This window comes from Bicyclus anynana, chromosome 9 (assembly GCF_947172395.1).
Source record: "Bicyclus anynana chromosome 9, ilBicAnyn1.1, whole genome shotgun sequence".
In the NCBI taxonomy this organism is placed as follows: domain Eukaryota; kingdom Metazoa; phylum Arthropoda; class Insecta; order Lepidoptera; family Nymphalidae; genus Bicyclus; species Bicyclus anynana.
In genome coordinates this window covers 3,288,939-3,313,448 of record NC_069091.1, presented here as the reverse complement: position 1 = coordinate 3,313,448, position 24,510 = coordinate 3,288,939, and the positions used below count along the sequence as shown (strand labels likewise).

At 36.0% G+C, this 24,510-nt stretch overlaps 1 protein-coding gene across 1 annotated transcript in view; it reads left to right on the top strand.

The window, feature by feature from the left end:
• LOC112058473 (CUGBP Elav-like family member 2) overlaps window positions 1–24,510 on the top strand; it is a 511,519-nt gene that overhangs the window by 13,378 nt on the left and 473,631 nt on the right. The window contains exon 2 of the mRNA XM_052883368.1: window positions 17,519–17,550. The gene's annotated coding sequence lies outside the window, so the exon portion shown is untranslated. The remainder of the gene's footprint in view (window positions 1–17,518; window positions 17,551–24,510) is intronic.

Below are 24,510 nucleotides of genomic sequence, written 5' to 3'. Positions count from 1 at the left end.
CTTTGGACCCCAACATCCATCGGCTCTTCGAACTATTTGCCCCGTCCATTGCCACTTCAGCTTTGCGAATCGTTGATGAGCTAAGTCGGACTGTGGTTCTTCTGCGGATCTCCTCATTGCTGATTCTATCACGCAGAGATACTCCGAGTAAAGCTAACATCATCATCATCATCATCATTATCAACCAATATTCGGCTCACTGCTGAGCCGAATATTGGTTGATAATGGTTTAATTGGTTGATAATTGGTTGATAATCGAGTCTCTTCTCAGAATGAGAGGGGTTAGGCCAATAATCCACCACGCTGGCCCAATGCGGATAGGCAGACTTAAAGCTATACCTTGTGCTTATTTTTTCTGTGGCTATACCTAAGTTTAAATGAGTTTGGGACAGAGTTTGTTCTGTAAGATGATGTTCGATTTATGAAATGGTTTAATACTAAAATCACTGCAATTACTGGAAATAAAGTCACTGCCACTGCTATACGATCTACCGTTGGGTCCCGGCTCAATCTGCACCGTGAATATACAGAGCGCTAAGATCTATAACTCTATGATCTCGTCTCAGCTCATTGCAATCAATATATTATACACAAGTGCAGCTGCAGTAAACAAAATATTCATAACAAAAGGCTATTCGCATCGAATGCTAAATCAGATTCGCTAACATAACAATTATCCATGAGTTTGTTATAACATATGACAGGTGGTGGATTCGCATATGAAAATGTAGAGCATTATTATACATGAATGAACATGAATCATTGTCTGGCAACACGCCGAAATGTAAAGGTTCACGCACATTAGACCAGGCTTTACAAAACTATAACTATAGGCAAGGTTACCTTATCAAATAAAACTACTAAGTGTAAGGATGGTTTTTTTATACTAAGTATAAGTTGACGGTCCAATCAAATAGCCAAATCAAATCATATGTTGAGTTGAAACCCACCGCCTTTAAACAGTCTTCGCAGGGTATACAAGGAACACGAACAACGTAATATTATTGTTAACCTGTATCCATCAATATGAAACGTTGATATCAAGGCCTGTAATTACACCATGTCCTTCAGATTGAAACACAGCAATGCTGTATGGTCGTAGAATAAATAATGATGGCAGTATTTCCCGGACAAGCTCTTTCAAAGAACACTTTACATAAAATACTCAAACAGTATAGTTACTCAGTAAGTCATCATTGATAGCCTTTCTTATAGAAGGGATATGGCTCAGACCCATCACGGTGCAATACGGGTTGGTGGGTACTAACTTTTAATGTTGCTCAGTAATTTTTTTTCTTAACCATTTTTACAATGAAACTGCATCGCCTGCAGCGAAAAATTCTTATCTAATTAAAACACTTATTTAGTTATTTTTAAGAAAACTTACTTTACAAGCACTATTATAATGTAAACTTTTATTGTAATGATACAGCTACAGATTCAGAGGTAAAATAACCTGAAAAAGCTGAGAAGAAAGTCGACAGTTATATAAAAATAAATATTCATTTACGATTTTACACCATTTGTTTTACCTTTTGATGAGGCTATTAAAAAACTACGTGTGTCACTTCGGTTAAACAACTAAAGATTACTTCTCAAGTAATATAATAAAATACACACATCATCATGTATCTCAAGGAAAAAGGTGTGCAAGGAAAATTTTAGTTTTGACTGAATTTATTTCACTTCTCATAAAATTTTTACACCGCTTTCCATGAAAATAGTTTTGGAGTAAACTTCAAAAGTAACATTGTCTCTAAAAAAACGCGTAAACTTTGAAGGTAACCTAAGCCTATTAATTTAAAGGGTAATAAAGAAAGGCGGTGCGTAAAATCTGCGAGGAAACTTTTAAGGCCGTAAACGGAAGAGGTTTCTAATTAAAAATGAAATAAAAAAGTTTACATAGTCACCCCGTAATGTTAAGAAGACAATAAGCATTAATCTTGTGGGGTTAATAAATTTTAAGGAGTTTGATTATGGTTGTTTTTATGGTCCCAACAGATCAGAGGGGTAACTTTATTACCTATATTGAGGATGATGCAATTGAAAAAAAACGCAAGTTAAGTGTTTATTACCCGACTGCAAGAAGGGTTATGTTTTTCGCGCGTATCTTGTATGTATGTTTGTATGTATGTAATATTCTTTATTACCTCATATCTTCCAAACCACTGGACGGATTTACGTAATTAGGATATCGTTAAATTTGTCTCAATAGAACTAAGAACACTTGGATATTCTTAGATAGGTGAAAATAAAAAAAAAAATAACAAGACGACTGTGAGACGCTATAGACTCAATGTGAAAAATATTTTTTTTTTCTAATATTGCAATATGGGTATCAAATTCAAGAGCTTTTTGTGAGAATTCTAAAATGGTAAATCATGTCCATGTTTAAAAAAATACTACAATTAAAAAAACGTTATTTATTAGTTGTCTAGACAAAATACGCAAGGCGGATGACTATAGGTGCGAGCAGGTTTGTGAAGTGAAGTTATAATATAGACTAAATTAAATATAGATTATAAAAATCGGCTAAGTGCGAGTCGGATTCGCCCACCGAGCGTTCCGTAGATTTTTTTGAATATTTGCTTAACCTCGGTTGGACGTATAAATTATCGTAGGTACTTTGTAATAAACGTAATAAATAAATCCGAAATTAACCATCTATCGTAACTAAAAAGTGTGAAATAAATAAATAAATTAAACAAAGTCCAGAAATGTAGAAAGCAATTAGAAAACAGTCGGGACCTATTAAATAATGTAGAAGAAAATCATTCTATCCAATATCTAAGGTCCCGACTGTTTTCTAATTGCTTTCTACACTTCTGGACTGAGCTTGTTTTTTTTCTTTTCAGTTTTTTTATACTTTATCCAGTCGGGTTTTTTATTTGATTAATGAATTTTTTTTATCATCATCTTTATCAACCTATTTTACCCCTACAGGATCAGGCTTTCCGCTTGATAGGACGCCGCGGTTTTACCCGCTTAGTTTTCATCCTCGTAATAATATGGAGATAAAATATAGCCCATATTACTTGGTCAAGATGTAGCTTTCCATTGGTAAATGAATTTTTAAATTCGGTTGAGTAGTTTATGAGTTAAATCTTAACAAATAAACAAACAAAAATAAAGTAATATTAGTTTACATACGTGTAGGCGCTTTCGTAGCATTAAGAGTCAACACAAACTTTGACTTTAGAAGAAGACTGTGTCCGGAAAAGACCGAGTTAAGAGTTAGTACACCAAAAGAGCCGTGATAGCCCAAAGGATATGAAGTCGGCCTCCGATTCCGGTGGTAGTTGGTTCGAATCCGTTCCGAGGCATGCAAGTCCAACTTTTCAGTTGTGTGCATTTTATGAAATTAAATATCACGTGCCTCAAGCGGTTAAGTTAAAATACATCGTGAGGAAAACTGCATACCTGAGAATTAACTTAATTCTCTACGTGTGTGAAGTCTGCCAATCTGCATTGGGCTAGCGTGGTGGACTATTGACCTGACCCCTCTCATTCCGAGAGGAGACTCGTGCTCAGCAGTGAGCTGAATATGGGTTGATAATGATGACGCAAATAGTTCAACGGACGGGGATCGAACCCATGATCTCTCGATGTTGGGTCCGGCCCCTTTACCGTCGAGCTGTCAGGGTTTATAACTTGTGGATGTACTCGCAGTTTATCGTCGGGTAAAAGTCCACCTTAAGCTGGAGATCGATATCAGACAATCAATTGTTGATGAGGTCGCGACCAGTTACTTGGTTACAGTGTGGACACAAAACGTGTATTGACCGATCGGTTGGGGCGACGTCGATTAAGGTAGTTATACACTTGCACTGTTTATAAATTACAAAGACTATTACTTCGACAATTATTTGTTAAGATTGTAGACGAATACATATACCTAGGACATATGATCCAGTTAGGTAGGTCCTATTTCGAGAACCGTCGAATCCAACTCGGCTGGGCTGCATTCGGTAAACTTCACGACAACTTTTCGTCTGAAATTCCTCAGTACCTGAAAACAAAAGTCTTCGAACGTCGCGTGTTGCCAGTGATGACCTATGGTTCCGAGAATTGTTCGCTAACTATGGGCCTCATAAGAAGGCTCAGAGTCACACAGCGGGCGATGGAACGAGCTATGTTAGGAGTATCTCTGCGTGATCGAATCAGAAATGAGGAGATCCGCAGAAGAATCAAAGTCACCGACATAGTTCAACGAGTTGCGAAGCTGAAGTGGCAATGGGCGGGGCACATAGTTCGAAGAGCCGATGGATGTTGGGGTCCCAATGTGCTGGAATGGCGACCCCGCACTAGTAAGCGCAGTGTTGGCCGACCCCCCACCAGGTGGACTGACGACATCAAGCGAGTCGCAGGGATACGCTGGATGCAGGTGGCTCGGTATCGTGATATTTGGAAGTCCCTACAAAAGGCCTATGTCCTGCAGTGGACGTCCATCGGCTGATATGATGATGATGATGATTACTTCGACTTTGTTCGTTATACTTATACGCCACAAAATAGTTGAATCTGTAAAGCTACTGTTACACAGGCTCATTTCAAGCACGAAAGCATGCTACTAATTGATTATGAAACACGGCTAAAACTCACGTGATATTACGTCGGAGTATGCCCGACTAGTTTCGAACCCATACGGGGCCCTTAGTCATGAGCTGGTTCTTGCATCGCGGCACGATCCAAACTCCAAACTGAGTTTGGATCGTGCCGCGATGCAAGAACCATCCACCACCTTCGAAACTAGTCGGGCATACTCCGACGTAATATCACGTGAGTTTTAGCTGTGTTTCATAATCAATTAATATGAATAACACTCACGATAGTTTAAATTCTAAAAAAGCATGCTACTATTGAGCAGTTGCTACTTATTAGCATGTGTATCGCAACATTGCTAATAATGAGCATGCTTATTTTGAGCTTGCTCATGAATCAACAGTCGTGCGCTTTATGAGCATGCTACTTGCTGCGCGGGTGGAAGGGGGCGTGCTTTTAGCGCGTCTTATTCAATTAAACCAAAAATTCAGACAAAGCGTTTGATAGACTATTACTACGTAAGTATATATAAAATAGACTAATCGTTTTGTTATGTTTGGCGTGCGTGTGTCTCACCCTTTATGTTATCTTATTATTTATTGATGCATCGAAGCTATTATTACTGTTACTGGAATTTAGCTGTTATTATTTGTAGGTAACAACTGTCACAGTAATTACGACTGTCGTTAGCTTCCGTGTTTTGTAATCACCATCAAGAACTTAAAAAGAAAAATGAAATAATTTCTTCACTTTACCTACAGTTATAATTTGACGTCATACCACAATATGACGTTCGTTTCCTTACTTTAACGTTCATATACTTATAAATTGGTATTTACAATTATTTAACTTTACAATTAAAAAACTTCACTGATGTTTTTAAAAGATGAATTTCACAAATAAAACTTACTATTCATTAATTATCGAGGGATTTAAAAATAACTTGTACTGAACTAAGAATTTCACAATACCCTACATTAATATATTTAAAAAGAAGATATAGACAAGTGACAATTAACATTATGACATAACAATGGATAAGAGGTTTTAATACTTACGAGTAAAAAGACTTACTCGTCTATACGTTATTACTAATATTAATTAATGTTTGTATGGATGTTTGTTACTCTTTAACGCCGCAACTACTAAGCCGATTTGGCTGAAATTTAAAATAATTATTTATAATAACACATAGGCTACTTTTCATCGCGGAAAAACTCATAGTTCCCGCGGGATTTATAAAAAACTGAATACCACGGTGACGTAGGCGTCCGCTAGTAATATTATAAAGATGTAAAGTTTATGGTTTTGTAAGGGGTCTTTTACCACTCGAAAGTCACGTTATTTGTGAAAATCAAAGGCGATATTTTATCAATTGGTCCAGGTCTGGCTGGTGGGAGGCTTCCGCCGTAGCTAGTTACCACCCTACCGGCAAAGACATACCGCCAAGCGATTTAACGTTTCGGTACGATGCCGTGTAGCTACCGAAAGGGGTGTGGATTTTCATCCTCCTCCTTACAAGTTAGCCCGCTTCCATCTAAGACTGCATCATCACTTACCATCAGGTGAGATTGTTGTCAAGGGCTAACTTTTATAGAATAAAAAAAAATATATCTCCGTTTATCACAGGAATCAGAACTACGCAGATGAAACCGCGGGGCGGCGGCTAGTTATTTATAACAATGGGAAAGCAGTTTGGTTTGACTAAATCTCCCTCAAGATAAATATATTAGTATTTATTTACTTTAAGACCGATAACAAATCTCAAATCGAAACACGGAACTCATTTCGGTGTTTTAGATTTCGGTCACGTACACGCGATATCGATGGCAAGCTAATATTTTTTCTTAGGTATCAATTTCTTTAGGAAGTGTATTAAAATCGTGGAGTGATTTAAAAAGCTCCAAATTAAGGGTCGGATAAATATTTTTTTTTATCTTATACTAGCTGACGCGGTTTCACGCGCGTGGTTTCCGTTCCCACAGAAGTACGAAGATAATATATAGCCTTTTTCGATAAATGGGCTATGTAACACTGAAAGAATTTTTCAAATCAGACCAGTAGTTCCTGAGATTAGCGCGTTCAAACAAACAAACAAACTCTTCAGCTTTATAATATTAGTAATGAAGAAATTTACCTCATAAGCCGAAGAAGAGCCGTGATAGGCCAGTGGATATGACCTCTGCCTCCGATTCCGGAGGGTGTGGGTTCGAATCCGGGCCTAAAGTCTCTCGTTCTGAGAGGAGACTCGAGCTCAGCAGTGAAGCGAATATGGATTGATAATGATAATGATGAAAAGAAACCTGGTTGAGACAATGAAGCCTGTTCCAAACCTAGCTCGGTATATCAAGAAAATAGACAAAATATTTAAATTGAAATATTATGACGTAAAGTCAAAAATGCTGCTTCGATTTGAATCTTATGCGTAATCTCCCCCTTAAGAGCTACCTCTCTCTGTATTATTTATTCATGAACAATTTATGATGCAATCAGGTCAAATATAGCTTTACAATGAAGATTTGACTTTGATAAAATGCGATTACAATTTTTCCAGAGTGGCGTTTTAGCATTTTTATGAGGGGACTTGAAAATTTTGTCATACACTTCAGATAAGACTGATAATCCGAAAAATATTTTTATTCTGTTTATTTTGAAGTTATGTTTCATCATTTTATACAATGCTCCTGCAAATGAACTGTTTTTTTTTGTTATTAAACTTCGATTACCTTTTTCAGGTCCTATCCTATCTAATCCTAACATAAAAAACTGTATTCAATGAGCAAGATCATAATATGTGAATCTTCACACATCTTGGCTACGTTATTTAGGCACATAATATGGTAGATTGACAAACTTTTAGCCTTTATAAAATGACGATTCTGTTTTTTTATAATTGATCCATCTGATGGTAAAAAAACACTTTTATAACTTTGCTGATCATGCATCCTCGCATGTTTTACAAAGTGCCGTCCCATGTAATTTAACTTGTGCGTAGGTTAAGCTTCATGTACCTGTAATTACAACGAAAATCATGCCTTTCGCATAAAAAAGCATCGCTTACAGAAACACTTTGTTGGGCATGCATCCTTGCATGTGCTATAAAGTGCCATCCTATGTCCATCAACTTATGTCGTAGGTGATAAGCTTCATCTGCCTGTTATCACAGCGACAATCATGCTTTTCACATAAAAAAGCATCGCTTACAGAAACACTTTGTTGGGCATGCATCCTTGCATGTGCTATTAAGTGGAATCCTAGAAAATCATGCCTTTCGCATAAAAAAAAAACAATAATCATGACGGTAATACTTCCCTGGGTGAACTCTGTTACAAAATTCTCTACTACTGGCTATCACAGACTTTTAGACCAGTCGAAAAGATGTTTTCAGAGGATATAATATGATTTTAGGTAAATACAAATTTTTCATGTTGAAAACTCTTTTCAACGCTTGACATCTTACGATTTTGTTAACAATTTTGACATCAGCCGTCAATTTGAAATCAGTTGTTAAATATATGGTGCAGAAATGTGACTAAAATTTTCGTTTACTTTTTGTGTTGTGTGTTTTTTTATATATTTATGTAGTCTTTTTGATTTCTATATATTTTATTTGATTTGACCGAAATTTTTAGTGTTATTTTGAATAAAGTGCAGTATTCCATTTTCATTTCAAACAGTTCCGTGACTCTTGTGTTTTTTAATTTGTGTTATACACACTATTGAAAATTTTAATATTAAGTAAGTAAGTCTCTGTTTTATAAAGGACAAAGCAGGCGTCTCGCGGTTTCACGCGCGTAGTTCTTATTTCTGTAGAAATCTATACTAATATTATAAAGCTGAAGAGTTTGTTTGTTTGTTGGTTTGTTTGATTGAACGCGCTAATCTCAGGAACTACTGGTGCAATTTGAAAAATTCTTTCAGTGTTAGATAGCCCATTTATCGAGGAAGGCTATAAGTTATATATTACCCCTGTATTCCTACGGGAACGGGAACCACGCGGGTGAAAACGCGCGACGTCAGCTAGTACAGGTATAAAATGCCTATGTGGTTCAGACAAGATTTAACTTACTACTGGTATAAGGACATTAAAAATTAGTACAGTAAATCTAGAGTTTAGCTCTAAAACCGTGCTACCTTTTTTATATTAGCATAAATAACCTTTTACTCGTGGTTTTGTTGTCAGCCACTGACGATTAGGTGTATCTAATTCCAGATTATAGTACTTTGTAACCCGATATTTCCATGAGATTAACATCCACACAGGTACAACCATGAGTCACAGCTCGTCTATACTAATATTATAAAGAGGAAAACTTTGTTTGTATGTTTGTTTGTTTGTTTGTTTGTTTGTCTGTTTGTTTGTTTGTTTGTTTGTTTGTTTTGTTTGTTTGATTGTAATGAATAGGCTCAAAAACTACTGGACCGATTTTAAAAATTCTTTCACCATTCGAAAGCTACATTATCCACAAGTAACATAGGCTACATTTTATTTTGAAAAAAAATAGGGTTCTGTAAGATATTTGGGTTTTTCGGACACAAGGTGTAAAAAATCAACCAGAAAAGTAGGGAAGGGGTAGGTAGGATAGGGGTACTTGAAAGTTTACATCGAGTTTCACGCGGACGAAGTCGCGGGCGTCGGCTAGTATATTATAATTATAGACTAGCAGAAAACACAAGTTCGTAGCGCATCCGGAAGTCTGTCCGAGCGGGTCTGTTAGCTTAGCAACTGCACATTGTCAAAGTTGTTATTACGGCACGTGCCTACCTACCTACGTACCTACTGATTGTGGAATTGCTTCTACGGCAATGTTCTACGGAGTTTATATTTGGAGTGTAGCTCAATCCATTCCTTATTATTATAAAGTTGCGGACTCCCGCGTGAAATTCAGTTTATTACAAACTCAATGGAAACGTTTCATTTAAATCGTTACTGCTGTTCCAAATATTAACCCAGACAGACAGAAAATAAAAAAAAACTCTGACGATGTTTCTATAAAAACACTACCTATCATACTTTTAAAATTGAAGTTTGATATTGATATCAACACAACTCTGTTATCTTAAATGCTAATTATTTACACAATACCTACCAACTAATAACAGTTCGAAGTTCGCACATAGTTCGAAGAGCCGATGGCCGTTGGGGTCCCAAGGTGCTGGAATGGCGGCCCCGCACCACAAAGCGCAGTCTTGGTCAACCCCCCACCAGGTGGACTGACGATATTCAAGAATGTATTAACTGGATGCAGGCGGCTCAGTATCATGATGTTTGGAAGTCCCTATAAAAAACCTATGTCCTGCAGTGGACGTCCATCGGCTGACATGATGATGATGATGATGATACCTACTAAAACACAATCGCACTTTTTATTAATTTATACCTGTTTGTCCGGGCTTTTAAACGACTGGACAGATTCAAATGGGGCTTTCACTGAATATTAAAGGAGATTATTGAGAATATAGGCTTTTTTTTTCGGAAAAATCCATGGTTCCCACTGGATTTGTGAGAAACTGAATTTCACGCGTAGCATACTGCAAAGAACCGGAATTAAGTTCCGGTTCTTTGCTGGCTCAGAAACCAATGGTTAGATTTTGTTAGTTAAGGTATTTTTTGTTAGTTTGTAGGTTCTTCTTCAGTCTACCGAATAAAAACACGTTAAATTGTAAACAGTATGTTGTGGTTCACACTCTTTCGACAGAACTCGCCTCCATCAGGACGAGAGATTTTGATTTATGTCCTTTATATAATTATTACAACCAGCTTTGATGGACATATATAAAATCCACATTCATATTCTTTGCTCTGCACAATGCATGCACGCTTCTCGCATCGGGTTATTATCCTCTTATCTTTTGCAGCATCCCTCTGGAAAGAGACTACTTGTCGTTCCTAAGTTCGCTGCTTAATTTAGGTTGTTAAGAGGGTATTATTATTACCTACTTGGTTATTTAAATGAGATTATGCTTTGTGTAACTTTGTGATAGAAGAATTGTGAGAACTCTTTTGAGACGGAATGTTGAGCCTGTGTTTTGGCTATAAAGATAAATCACTGAAATTAATCTCAACACATTTGTTAAAAAATTGTCATTACCCACTCTTAATGCGGGCTACTAATCTGCAGTTTTAACTGTGGCAAAACTGAGCGCTGTACAGCTTTTCTGATGGTTTTAGTTGAAATTTTGATTAGATAAAACTGAAGGTCTGTAGCCCGCATAACTTACTAACTACTAACTTACTTAACTAACATAACCGGTTAACGACTTATTGGAGGGGTAAGGGAAAATCTTACTTCCTACTTCCTATTAATATTATTTTTTAAGTTTGTATGGATGTAAGTTTGGATGTTTGTTACTCTTTAACACCGCAACTACTGAACCGACTTGACTGAAATTAGATTAACACATAAGCTACTTTCATCATACGAAAAAAATCTTGGTTTCCACGGGACTTGTGAAAAACCGAATTCCATGCATACTAAGGCGCGGGCGTCCGCTAGTTGATGATATTTTTAAAAAACTTGCATGATATTGGCTCTTTAAAATAAATTTGTCTATCGTGTCAAAAATTTTTTGGCCTTTCGGCTAATTTTCGTATGCTTTATTGGTATGTAAAAATTCATTTATGTACATTATTTCTTTTAAAAAAAGTTACACAAATAGCTCAATTCACTTTGTGTCTAAAAAATCTTTGTACTGCACAGTACTTTCGCAGACTATGCAAGTTTTTTCAGCCGGCAATGAATGTTGACTCACGTTTGCGAAGGGTTACCCATTATTCTCGACCGCTATCTCTTCAAAAGCCTCCGTAACAATCTCTCTTTACTTTGACGAGTGGTTGTTTCAATGCGAACAGTCGTAATTACTACCCCACTGCTGCACGATTGTTAGGCTTGGTTGCCACTGGAGCGTTGCATGTGAATTGTTAGGCAATTTGCGGTTGGAAATTTTTGTTAGCTCCTATCACAGATGCTTGCGATGCGAATGCGTTTTTTTTTTAACTCGTGTTGGTATGAAACTTTTGTACAAGGTAACTGATAAAAATATCTTTTTAAAATCTATACTAATGTTATAAAGCTGAAGAGTTTTTTTGTTTGATTGAACGCGTTAATCTCAGGAACTACTGGACCGATTCGAAAAATTCTTTCAGTGTTAGATAGCCCATAAATGGGCTAGAAGAAGGCTATAAGGTATATATTATCCTCGTATTCCTACGGGAACAGGAGTGACGCGGGTGATAAATTTATAAAAAAAAATCTAATAATAATTTTGATAACTCTACCTACTGTAAAAATATACGTAATTACTTAACTGAGGAAATTTTTAATACATAATTACGCTTATATAATAACTCTACCTTACCTATCTCAATTTAACTATATTTAAAAAAAATAAGTTGTATTGAGTAACAAATTAACAAAGAAGTAGATATGTATTTCTATTCAAAATACAAACTTGATCATGATCAGTCCAACTCATGACAATTCTTGCTGTTTCATAATGTTGTTTGAACACGCAAGCTACTCGTATGTCTGACGATAAATTGTTCCAGCAACTTGAACAAGCCTGAAAATTACCTTAGCTGTTATGTAGGCTTTATATCATGCAGATTGTTTACATTTGAGTTAAGAATTGTGTTTTTGTTGAAATAATATTTTATTAATTGAAAACAGCAGTGAATAACCAGCTTTAGTACAATCTACATTGAATAATGAGATACTATGAATAGTTATTGCTTTTGAGTATTCAAGTACAAAATTACTTATTTGTTTATTTTGATAAGAATAAGTAAATTAAATAGCAATTATTTAATTCTCAAATATACTTTCTCTTCATTTATGCTCATAGAAAGACAAGGTCTTTAACGTACAATTTTATATAATTGAAAGGTTTGTTTGATAAGTGTTTGTATGAAAGCATTATTTTGTATACTTAATTATAAAGTCAGATAAGTATGTTATAGGCTCTAGTCTGGCCTCTATTTTTTTTATTTAATAAAGACATAATTAAACTTAAACAGTAAACACAACATCTAGCCCCAAAGTAAGCGTAGCTTGTTAAATGAGTATGCGGAAAACTTGTTACAAATTCACTAAGTTTAAAAAATATAATTTTTAGAAATCACTTTTTTTTTAATAAAAACAAAATTCTATATTGTCTATTATTATTGATTTGTGATCTAGGTAGTTATTATTACTATTTGCGAGTGTTAAGTTATTAAAAAAAGTTATATTATTAAATTACACATTAGGTAGTAAGTATTACGGTTATACCAAAATTCAGACACTAACAACTGAACTAGTAAAAAAGATTTTATATAAACACTATGAAAACTTTTGAAGATAAAAGAAACTTCGTACTTAGCTACTGGACTTTTAATAAGACAAGGGTGTAGTTTGCACATTTTATACGTTCTTAATGAAACTTAAACCATTTCCAAAGCAAAATACCGTCTTTTTATTAAAACATCTTTTGCATCTTATTAATGCACCTCACTATAACAAAGCTTATTAAATTTGACCCAATTTGATTTCAAAAACAAAATGTAGGTACCTACTTTTATCGCATTGGCAAAAGAAGGGTTTTTTATGATCCTAAATAAGCTATGTAGTTATGTACGATGAAGATAAGATAAGCCAATACAGAGATATTTTGCATTATTTCTTTTGATTTAAGGAACACTCAGACAAATCATCAGTAGGTATTGACGAAATTTTTAAAATTGACATAATATTACGTAGTTTTTAAAATTTCAATTTGTTTATTTTGGTCTTATACACTTAATACTCCTTGAAAAATATGTATTTAAGTAACGAAAACCATACAAATCAGAATAATTATTTATCATTTGAGACGTCATGTTGGCTAATGGGAGGCTTCGGTCGCGGCTAGTTACCACCCTGGCGACAAAGACGTACCGCCAAGCGATGTAACGTTCAGGTACAATGTCGTGTAGAAACCGAAAAGAAGTGTGAATTTCATCCTACTTCTAACAAGTTAGCCCGCTTCCATCTTAGATTGCATTATCACTTACCATCAGGTGAGATTGTAGTCAAAGGCCAACTTGTAAAAAATAAAAAAAATTATATACAAACATGTAAAATTATTATTACATATCTATGAGCACTCACAAAACAAAAACCACCGATTGAACAGTTTGTAACATGAAACCAATATGTTTAATTCGTTTAAACGGATTGCGGAGACAAAACCGTATTCCGGATTTCAATGAATTCCGCTTATCCGACGAAATCGTTATCTAACACGTCAAAATGTCACAAATCATTTCGCCGTGGACCCCGCAGACCCCGCAGCGGTGGAGGGGATTTTAATTTCGAGTCCACGATTGCTCTAACGAGAGCCGAATCGCTGACACTAGCGCGCGGCAATCGTTCTGCTGAGACCAATTTATACTGACGCTCAGTCACAAGCGGAGCGGATTTTGAAAACTTCATAAATAATATTTAGTGTGAAAAAATCATACTAAACATTTTAAATTCTTTCGACTTCATCTTCGTGGAGTTATTTCTTGTTTATTGCGATCAACTAAATTAAGGAATTTAAAAAATTATTTCACCAATGGGAAATTATCCGCTACATTATCAGTATTACTTTCAAGGCAAGAGTGCATAGGCATCTTCTTAGCAAGCGCGCTTCAACTTAGACCTTCCATCAGACTTGATTGTGGTCAAACGTAAGCCTATACTACATAAAAAAAAGTATCCGTTATATAGGCTGAATTTTATCCCCATATTCACCATATCCAAGAGAACGGAAACTACGCGGGGTGTTCGCTAGTAAGGCTAATAGTAAAAATAATTATTCTATTTGCATCTTTACTATTTGCGGGTAAAATTAATTACGACAAAAAATCAGCACCGAAACTTTGCACTAACCGAATTCGCAGTTAAAAAATTCCTTATTTGTAGATCAGTAAAAGCCACCATTCATGTCGATTTTTGTATTCACGACATATTTACGGAACGATTCTCTGCGATTAAAAAGATTTTAAAACAAAATACAATAATAATTATTATGAAGTTGGCTTCACACACTAAAGCGCTCAAAGGTAAACAATATCAAAACGCATACGTCATAATAATAGCCGCATTGCAAATGACACGGCACCGCTTCAGGACGTTCAGCGCGTAGACTTATCTTTGACTTTATTCCGCTCCACTAAAACGCCATTGGTCGTCTAATGATGAATGACCAGCGCTGGCTCCGTGCCAGGCGTGTGTTACGAATGCGTTCACGCGTCACTTCTTAGCATATTGTTCGGAATGCATCGATATAGAGTTGTAGTAGCTTTTATAGTTTTCTGCCTTTTGATTATTTTATTCAGTCGTGTTTCTGGACATCTGATAGCCTTTTTCCTGGACTTAATATAAATATCACACAGACAGCCGCGTGGCAAAGTGGGCAGTGACCCTATCCTATCCTAGATTCTGTATCCATGGTCGTGGGTTTGATTCCCACAACTGGATCCAATACAATCTTAATATACAAATGCGAAAGGTCCTTCATCACGAAATCTCAAAATCCAGTTGACGTACAAAAACGAAATTTGGCAGGGAGGTAGTCTATAGTTAGTAGGTAAGCTAAGAATGGATTTTGCGATAGGGCCAGATTAAAGAGGTCTAAGGGCGGAAGAAGTCGCGGACGTACGCTAGTTTTTGTGTACATATGGGATGATAAACTAGGTTTGAATATATAAATTTTTATGTGAAATTCGTGTAAATAAGGTCAATATTAACTAATTAATATGCAAAATAAATAAAATAATGAAATTTCAAAATGTACTAAAAAATTTTTATCGTAATTAGTTGAAAATTCATAAGTTTTTAGCTTCCTTACATTAAACTTAACATTTTTAATATTATGTGAACTATAAATAGATATAATAAATAATTTTGTTATAACGCCCGTACAAACCTAATGCTAGCTACTCACCATCCGATAAGCCCACAATATACCTGTAGCGCTAACGGCTTGACGCCCGATAAAACTGATCGTGTGTTGGTCGCGATCGGCATTATGTCATGCACATCGCGAACAACACACGATCAGTTCTAAGGGCCGTCACGCCGTTAGCGCTGCAGGCCTGTGAGCTTACTTGATCGTCAATGGCTGACTTAACGATCAATAAGTTCAATGACGTAATTAATTCGTACCATTTGGTATGGGGCGTTTTACAGGGATCTGTGAAAGTGCCGCAAAATCAACCTTTAAATCCCTGTAGCTGCAAAAGTAGATTGCATATAACCTGTTACTTTTAGAAAATTGCTTTACTATTAGCATACTCCTAATATAAATACAATATAAAAAACTGTCATCATCCCTATTATCGCTTAGGCATTGTGATGTATGGTACTAAAAATTATAAAATAAACAATTTTTGTTCTTTCTTTCGTTTACTAAAATTAAATCCGCCCATCTCAGTGCACACCCTAAAATGATGAGAACATTGAATAAAGCTGAACTTTTCCCGTTAACAGGGTGAGAACGGTTTGGTCTCGCGGTTCACTCATTATTTGATTTACGGAGCATCTGTCATCACTTTCTCTAATCGCGATTAAGGGTTCATCTCGTCAGTGATGAACGCTTCGTTAGAACTCTGCAAATAGGCATGTAATACGTTAAATCATTGAATTTACTTTAAGCTTCCATAGGGTGTTAACGGCTTATCTAAACTAATATTATAAAGTTGTAAGATTTGATTTATTTTTGTTTGTAATAGACTCAGAAACCTGCAGGACTGATTGTGAAAAATCTTTTATCAATTGAAAGCCACATTATTAGCGAGTAACAAAGACTATATTTTATTCTCAGGAATGGAATCTACGCAGGTAAAACAGCAGTGAATCTTCTGTTTATTTAATAACTTACTTCATGTTTTAATTTAAATGTTCAGAGGAGAGCCGTGGTGGTATGTATGTCAACTACAAACGAAACAATACATTTTAAGAGTAGGTACGTAATCTCAATCAGCCCGGCCGGGGATCGAACCCAGGACCTCCGTTTTGTAAATCCACCGCGCATACCACTGCGCTACGGAGGCCGTCAAGCTCCGTTTCGGCCGTTTTATTAAAATGTGCTTAGTTATATCATTCTTTATAACTGGAATAAAATAATTAACTGATATTGACAATAGTTTATATTTTATCTAATATTTTAAAGACTCTACTTACTATTACAGGCGTTGCAGCCATTACTAAGGTTTAGCCATTAAAGATCTCTAATAGCATTTAAACTCCCACTGTTACATAATATTATTACTTCCCATCGTAGACAAAGAAGTCAATAGACAACTAATTCTATTACGTGCCATTGTGAGTTAAAATATTTGAGATTTTGACATGCCGACATACTTCACTGATCCATTTTTTAATAAATAAATTAAGAATAAAAAATTTAAGCTAATTTGCAACAAGTTAGGGCCATATTTTAGCCATATTTCATGCTCATACGTAATTTGGAACATCATTGTGTCTGAAAATTACAAACGTCTAGACACAAAGCTATCAAATTGCCTTGTTTTGAGTTGTTCCCCACCGTTTTTATAATCTTATTTAGTCATCATCATCATCATTATCATCATCATCATTATCATCATCACCATCATCATCATCATCATCATCATCATCATCATCATCATCATCATCATCATCATCATCATCATCATCATCATCATCATTAACAGCCAATGGACGTCTTTTGCAGAACATAGGCCTCTTGCATGAACTTCTTAAACAAAACGCTCTATTTTGAGTAATTGCGATGAATACTTTCCATATGTCTATTTACTTCTCTGTCTACGATTCCCAGTATCCACTATTATTGTCTAGGTGTAAGAGAAAAGCTGCATTCACTCCATAGGTGCTATAAAGGTTACATAAAGTACCAAAGACCTTTGTGTAAGAGAACCGAACGCCCCGCACGATTGGCACAATTAAAGATTAAACCGTATTCATTTCAGGTGCTCAACGGACGGCAAGCTGGCGCACATAAGTGAGTATTACAATGAGTTTTATCGCTTTCGGGCCAGGGTATAGAGGCGTGCCGGGCGCTTATCGCGAGCCAGTTTGAACCCGTTAATTGTTATTTCGCTAACGTACGCCTTAAGGAACGAGTTTCGGGGAGTCCTTTTGTTTTGCAGTTGCTTTATAAAGTTGGAGTGGATTAGACGTTGGTAGTTACAGTTAGGTTTCTTCCTTAACTGATGTTGTGATCCAATTACGAAGAGAATATGTTTTTACTCGCATGTGGGTTTAGTTTATAATTTACTTCATAACTTCTATCATATCGTTATAATTTAACAAAACGCATCCTGATTGTTTGCTTACTAAGTGATCTGACATTAGATTAGAGATTGCTAATATTATATTGTTCGAGAGTAATTTAAAAAAGTCTGGTATATTAAAAATAAATCACGATGTAAGTAAGAGGCATGAAGCTAACCAAACTCTCAGCTGGCGTAGTTGGTTCAGCTTTGTAAGATTAGAATTTTATATTTTGTGAATTGGCTCAGGTCTGATATGATATGCAGGCGGCTCGCTCACGACCGCCATTTGCCTCCTTGACGAGGAACTCCGGATGACAAATACGGGGAATTTGTCGACCTTTGGACATAAATGCTCGTATTGTTGACGTTTTTAGTGCTCCCGAAGCGATTTCAACAACACAACAGGAGAGCTTGATTACGAGTGCCGCTGGCTGAGTTGCGGTAGTTTAATAAACGTTCCCAGGACTCAGTCAACAGGCGGCGAGTCGGTACACCGTGGGGTTATAGTCGGTTGAAATCTGACATGACCTTCTTGCCCCCCCGTGGCAAAAAGGTATCCATGAGGATTTCTCCACGTTAAAAAAAATAAAAATGTCGGATATGATAGAATACTCGTAGATATCGGCCGTAGCTAGTTACCACCTCATTGCCCTTCATATCAGATCAAAGTGCAATGTGTAGAGGTTTGAAATAAAAATGAAATTATTTACGTATAGAAATAGTTTTAATTAGACATTTTACTTTTTTTAAACAAAAAGCAAATATGGAACAGAATTTCAGACTCGTATGTGGACGAAAAAACTCAACCACATCTGGCTTAGCGTAAGCGGCTTAAAAACTGAATCGAATATTCGCCGAAAGATTTCGGGAAATTTCTTTTCTTTGTAGGTACATTGATATAATAATGCGTAGATATACAAGTGGTACGCAGTTTAGTTTTTAGTTGACTACAAAAAAAAATAACTACATCCTTTTGTTTGTTTAAAACTTTAATCTTAATAAATAAATAATTAATCAAAACAAGGTCTGCCAAAAGAATGCTTGTAAAACTTAATACTCTAAAATCACTTTGATTCCTTGCTTTATATTTGTAATTTAATAAAAAAAAAATAATAAAAATATGTAATTTCTTGTAAAATATGAAAATTAATAATTGAAAATATTTCTAAGTTTATCTTCTAATAAATGTTTAACAAGTATAAAATTTTGGTGAAAACGGACAAAGTTATTTATTTTTAATTTAGTTTAATAATATAACCATAAATATTTCAAAAACTTATTTTCCTATTTTTTGCAAAAATATTACACAAATAGGTATAGGACAAAACTTTGACTTTAACGTTGCCGCTTCAACATGAAGATGTCCCGGTATAAAAAAACAAATCGTACCGGCGCTTAGAATATTTTGTAAGTTTAGTCAGAATTTCACGAAAAATCTTTACTAATTATACAGATGCAAAGTTTGTTTGTTTACTTTGTGAGGTTTTTGGGAGTGGTACCTGGACATGCTGTACTGATTTTTTTTACTAATAGAAGGCTACGTTATTTGTGATTCTAATGGGCTATATTTTATCATCGTACTAGCACGGGAACGGGAACCACGCGAATGAAACCACGGAGCGTCTGCTATAAATATTCTTAAATTCCCTATGAAATGATTTCCTATATCAACGGCTGTCGCTATAAAAAAAATATGCAAAAGGGTTCCCTACGTTCGCAGATGTACGTTTTTAAACCTTTATTCAAATAGTATTTGCGTTAAGCCCTCGCTAATATCATAAGAAGAGAAGAGAAACTTTCCCACGTTTGTTGGAGTTAAAAAGAAATACGGGGAAAGTTTTCCCCCGACCGGCGTGAGTTTATTGACTTTACAGGATTATTGAACGTAGTTGGTGGCCATTTTATGGTGTATTTGTAGTAAAACTTACATTTATGTTCTTTTGATAAAATCATCATCATAAATATAAAAAAAAAAACCTATGAAAAAAATCAAGGCAAGCTTGCTCTATCCTATATGTAATCTTTGCTTTCTATCAGGCAATGTTATAATTCATTGCAAACCTATCTAGTTATAAAATATATCAAGCAAAAACAAACTGCTTTAAAATTACTTGACCACTGAAATGAAATAAAATATTAAGTAATCTTATAGAAGATGGTCCATTTCAGGTCCACTCTTATACCCCGTAACATTGAAATTTTAAAAATACAAGGATTTTATAATTAATAAAGAAATAAATTAAATTAAAACCCAAGTTTTTGAGTTATATCAAGATGGCGCCCTTAAAGCAACATGACAATTATTGACAGCAAACGTCAAATCGACTACTGCATTGAAAACGTCATCAATCCGCCATTGTTACCCATAATAATTTTGCATTTCTTGGGAGATAATGAATATTATTTCGAAAGAATTAGATTAGATAGATTCGAAAAAAAAAGAGTAAATTCGTAGATTTGTATCAAAAATAGTTAAAAAATATATAACCCTCACGATAGTTTAAATTCTAAAAAAGAAGAGAAATATTTTCTTTTATTTCCACCAGGGTACAATGACTGATCCTGGGCTCCATACAACTTTGGACTATCTCCTTTAACTTTAATTGTATTATTCGAACATTATATTTTAGAAATCACATTCGTTGACGCTCGTCTTAGTATTTGCTATTACTTTGTGCCACTTTGTTTACGTGACTTGAAGCATAAGTACAATGCAAAAGTTTTATATGTAGTCGGAAATAGTATTGCCATGTACTATAAAACTACAGTCGGATTTGCGTAAAGTTAAATAAACGATCCGTTAGTTTGACAGCAAATCGGGTCCCGCGTCGCAACTGTGGCGTGGTGTGACAATCAATATTTAAAAGTAAACTCGGGGGATCGACAAAGTTGAATGGATTGCTTTGTGAGTGAAATCTTTGGAAGTAGAAAATAATTTTCACGTTTACGTTTTGTGAAAAAAAGTTGCGACTCAATAATAGAACGGTTTTTGCGGCAACTGCGGTGTTTGTTGACTTTTTTTTTTTTTGTTGAAAAGCAAGTTGTGTATTGACTGAATCTCAGTCAGTGATAAGTGATTGTGTAGATAAAAATGGAATTGCTGAAGTACTGGTATTTGGCTTAGTCGGTGCTCCGCACTTTTAACCCCGTATCCTATCTCTTAGCATCAAATTAGGTTAGTGAAAGGATATGAAAGGGTTTGCTGTCAGAAATACGAATAAAATAGTCATGTGACCAATCCAATATGGCGGACAAGCTATTTGCATATGCACCCCCATGATATGGGTATCAAATGAAAGGGTTTGCTATCAGGAATACAAAAAAAAAATAGTCACGCGACTTAAAGCCAATATGGCAGACGTCCAAAATGGCAGATAGGCTATTTAAATTGCACCCCCATGATATATATTCACGTTGTGTTTTACCAAGATATATCGCAGCGCGCATCTTAGCTCCACTGAAAGGTAAAAAAGCTTTCGCGTATTGACCGCCGAACTTCGATCCGAGGATACCACATACAGCGACGATACCTTGCTATATTGCTAATTCAATACAAAACTAAACTGTACTGTATTCCCCAAATCTGTTGGAGTGGTTCCAAATAAAACGCTGCAGGCCGCACGTGGCGCTAAATCCTTTCCTCTCCGCGATGAATCTTGACACGGTCGTGCGGCGCCCGGCGCTGGGACGAGGCAGTTTCATTTAACTTTGTTGGGACATCTCCCTTGAAGAAACGTTTTGGCGAAGTAACTGAGTTGCTTGTTTCTGTACCTCGTGTTCATCTTGATTTTTCTACAGGTAGATATTTTAAATCAAAGTCCTCCGCTACGCCTGTCTGTCTGTCTGATCACGATAAACTCGAAAACTGCTTAACGAGTTTTCACGCGGTTTTCATCATCATCATCACCAACATATCAGCCAATGGACGTCCACTGCAGGACATAGGCCTTTTGTAAAGACTTCCAAACATCACTATACTGAGCCACCTGCATCCAGCGAATCCCTGCGATTCGCTTGATGTCGTCAGTCCACCTGGTGGGGGGTCGACCAACACTGCGCATACTAGTGCGGGGTCACCATTCCAGCACTTTGGGACCCCAATTCCCCCCCCCCCCCCCACATAGTTCGAAGAGCCGATGGACCCCAACGTCCATCGGCTCTTCGAACTATGTGCCCCGCCCGCCTATGTCGGCGACTTTGGTTCTTCTGCGGATCTCATTTCTGATTCGATCACGCAGAGATACTCCTAACATAGCTCGTTCCATCGCCCGTTGTGTGACTCTGTGCCTTCTTATGAGGCCCATAGTTAGCGACCAAGTCTCGGACCATAGGTCATCACTAGGAGACTAGGAAATTTTGCGTGTTTGGACACTTTCTCATGTCTGCTCTCACGCCGTGAATTTGCACTAAGAGAAACTTAATATTTCTTTAATAACTCTAAGAACTAGCTACGGCCGAAACCTCCCACCAGCCAGAAAGTTACAGTATGATAAACAAAATATGCATACACACACGCCATGTAACAAACAATTGTTAAATTTCAAAATACTTGTAGGGACAAACTTTTGCAATTCTACACAATTCGCGTACAATTGGAACAACACTCAAATAGCAATCAACACAGAAACACTACTCCAAGATTCAGTTCCTCATTTCGACGTTCAAAGACTTGACTCATTCTAGTCGCCTCGGGCTCTTTGAGATCGATCCTTATTTGCCAGCGCAAAGCAAACTATTGATCGTTGCAACTGCTGTATATCTATAGCTTTATTATGAAATTAAAACGTGTGAACAGAATATATAGTACATAGGTATAGTAAGCGCCTTATATTCAGTAACACATTTTCAGGTGTTAGCGACGTACGGTAAGAGGTGCCACGAATCCACGAGTAACCATAGCAACACGCCCAATGCTATACGAGGCATTTTATCCACACGCGCGTTGACAGTCGCGCGCAGCTTAGCTCCTGGATTTCTGCGCGACGCTTAGGCGCCGCCGCTTACGCAAACTGTGGTAATTGAGTGGCTAGAGCCGAAGATGCTACTACAAAAATGTTCCATCCAGCAGGCCTATTCTGTAATGATGTTTCGTAAACTCGCACGTGATACGAATTCATCTATTTAACTCTCTGTCGAACACGATACTATAGAAAGAGAAAGATATAGGTGAATTCGAAACTCGCACTTACGAGTTATACAAAACATTGTTACAGAATAGACTTCCAGATTCGCGTTTTACGCGCGAGTAAGGAAACGCGCGTAGGCATCTGCGACCTTATTATATATCTCAGTGTACCATTCAAACAATGAGTCCCTACATCGATTTTCGTCGTATTTTCGTTTTTGTGATCATCTAATATAGTTATTTCTACGAAATTACCTTGGCTACGTCATTTTACATCAGGTGGCAATGATGCTTTGTTTTGACAATCGTCTAAAATTAATATTTCAACAAAATAACATTAATATCAGTTTTTCGTTGAAATAACGTTACTAACTGCTACTACTAGAGTAATGTTACTTTACGTAAAATGACGATAATTGTGTAATTTCGTTGAAAACACAATGTTAGATGATTGTAAAAAGGAAAATACGATGAAAAACGATGTAGTGACTAATCACTTAAATGGTACACCGAGTTACATATATAGGTAATAAACCTGCTGGATGGGAAATAGAACACTTCATCTGCACAGGCTCTAAACAGAAAACCAGCGGATAGATATCATTACAAAAATAAAATAATAATATAAAAAATAATAAGTGAATACGAACGAACAGAGCAATAGAAAATATTGAGATCCAAAGTTAATTCCATTTTATTTCGCATCCATCATAGAGCGCAAGCGATACACACAGCCACGTTATTAGCTATATTTTATACATATTATTCAATTTCATTTTACGTCTCGACAAGACGAGAGACATATCAGAAATATATGAAAAAAAGTTATTACAATTCGTCGAAGTCTTTATTATTGCAGACAGACTAAATTATAATATTTTACTGGCATCTCTACAAATTCAAACATGATGCTTGTTATTTTTGTCTACTAGCACGCGCCGGCGACTTTGTTTGCGTGATATTGAATTTTTCACCATTTCACATTACCATGGAGTTTTACGAGACGTTAAAAGTAGCGTAGATGTTGCTCAATAACCTTCTCTATATTCGAGTAAAAGTCCCATTGAAAACGTTCCAAATATCAGCCCAGACTAATCAACGAAATGTAAAATAAATAAAACTAAAAAAAGCATGCATGCGTTTATTACGCTTTATTGTAATTCAAATAAGTAATATTTTCATACGTGATAGAGAATATGCTCGCCAAACTATATTAGCGAGCATATTAGTTCTCTAGTTCTGTACTGCAAGCGTGGGTGCAAGCTCTATGTTCCTTCTCTTATATGGAAACACATGGACCTCTATAAGCTGATAAATTAGGTTTAATCTTAGATGCATAACAATAACATAATCTTATTCTGTAAAGCCAAAAAATTGCTTTGAGCCGCCATTGTTCTGATATCACCGCGCGAGCTGCCCAGACTCAGGTAAAATAGAAAAGAAAAAATATAAGTTTGAAAAGTGCTCATCATAATCTATAGAAACATCAATTTTTAAAACTTGCGAAGGTTTTAGGTAAAACTACCAAATGACCGAAGTGATGGTAAAACAGTCATTATAC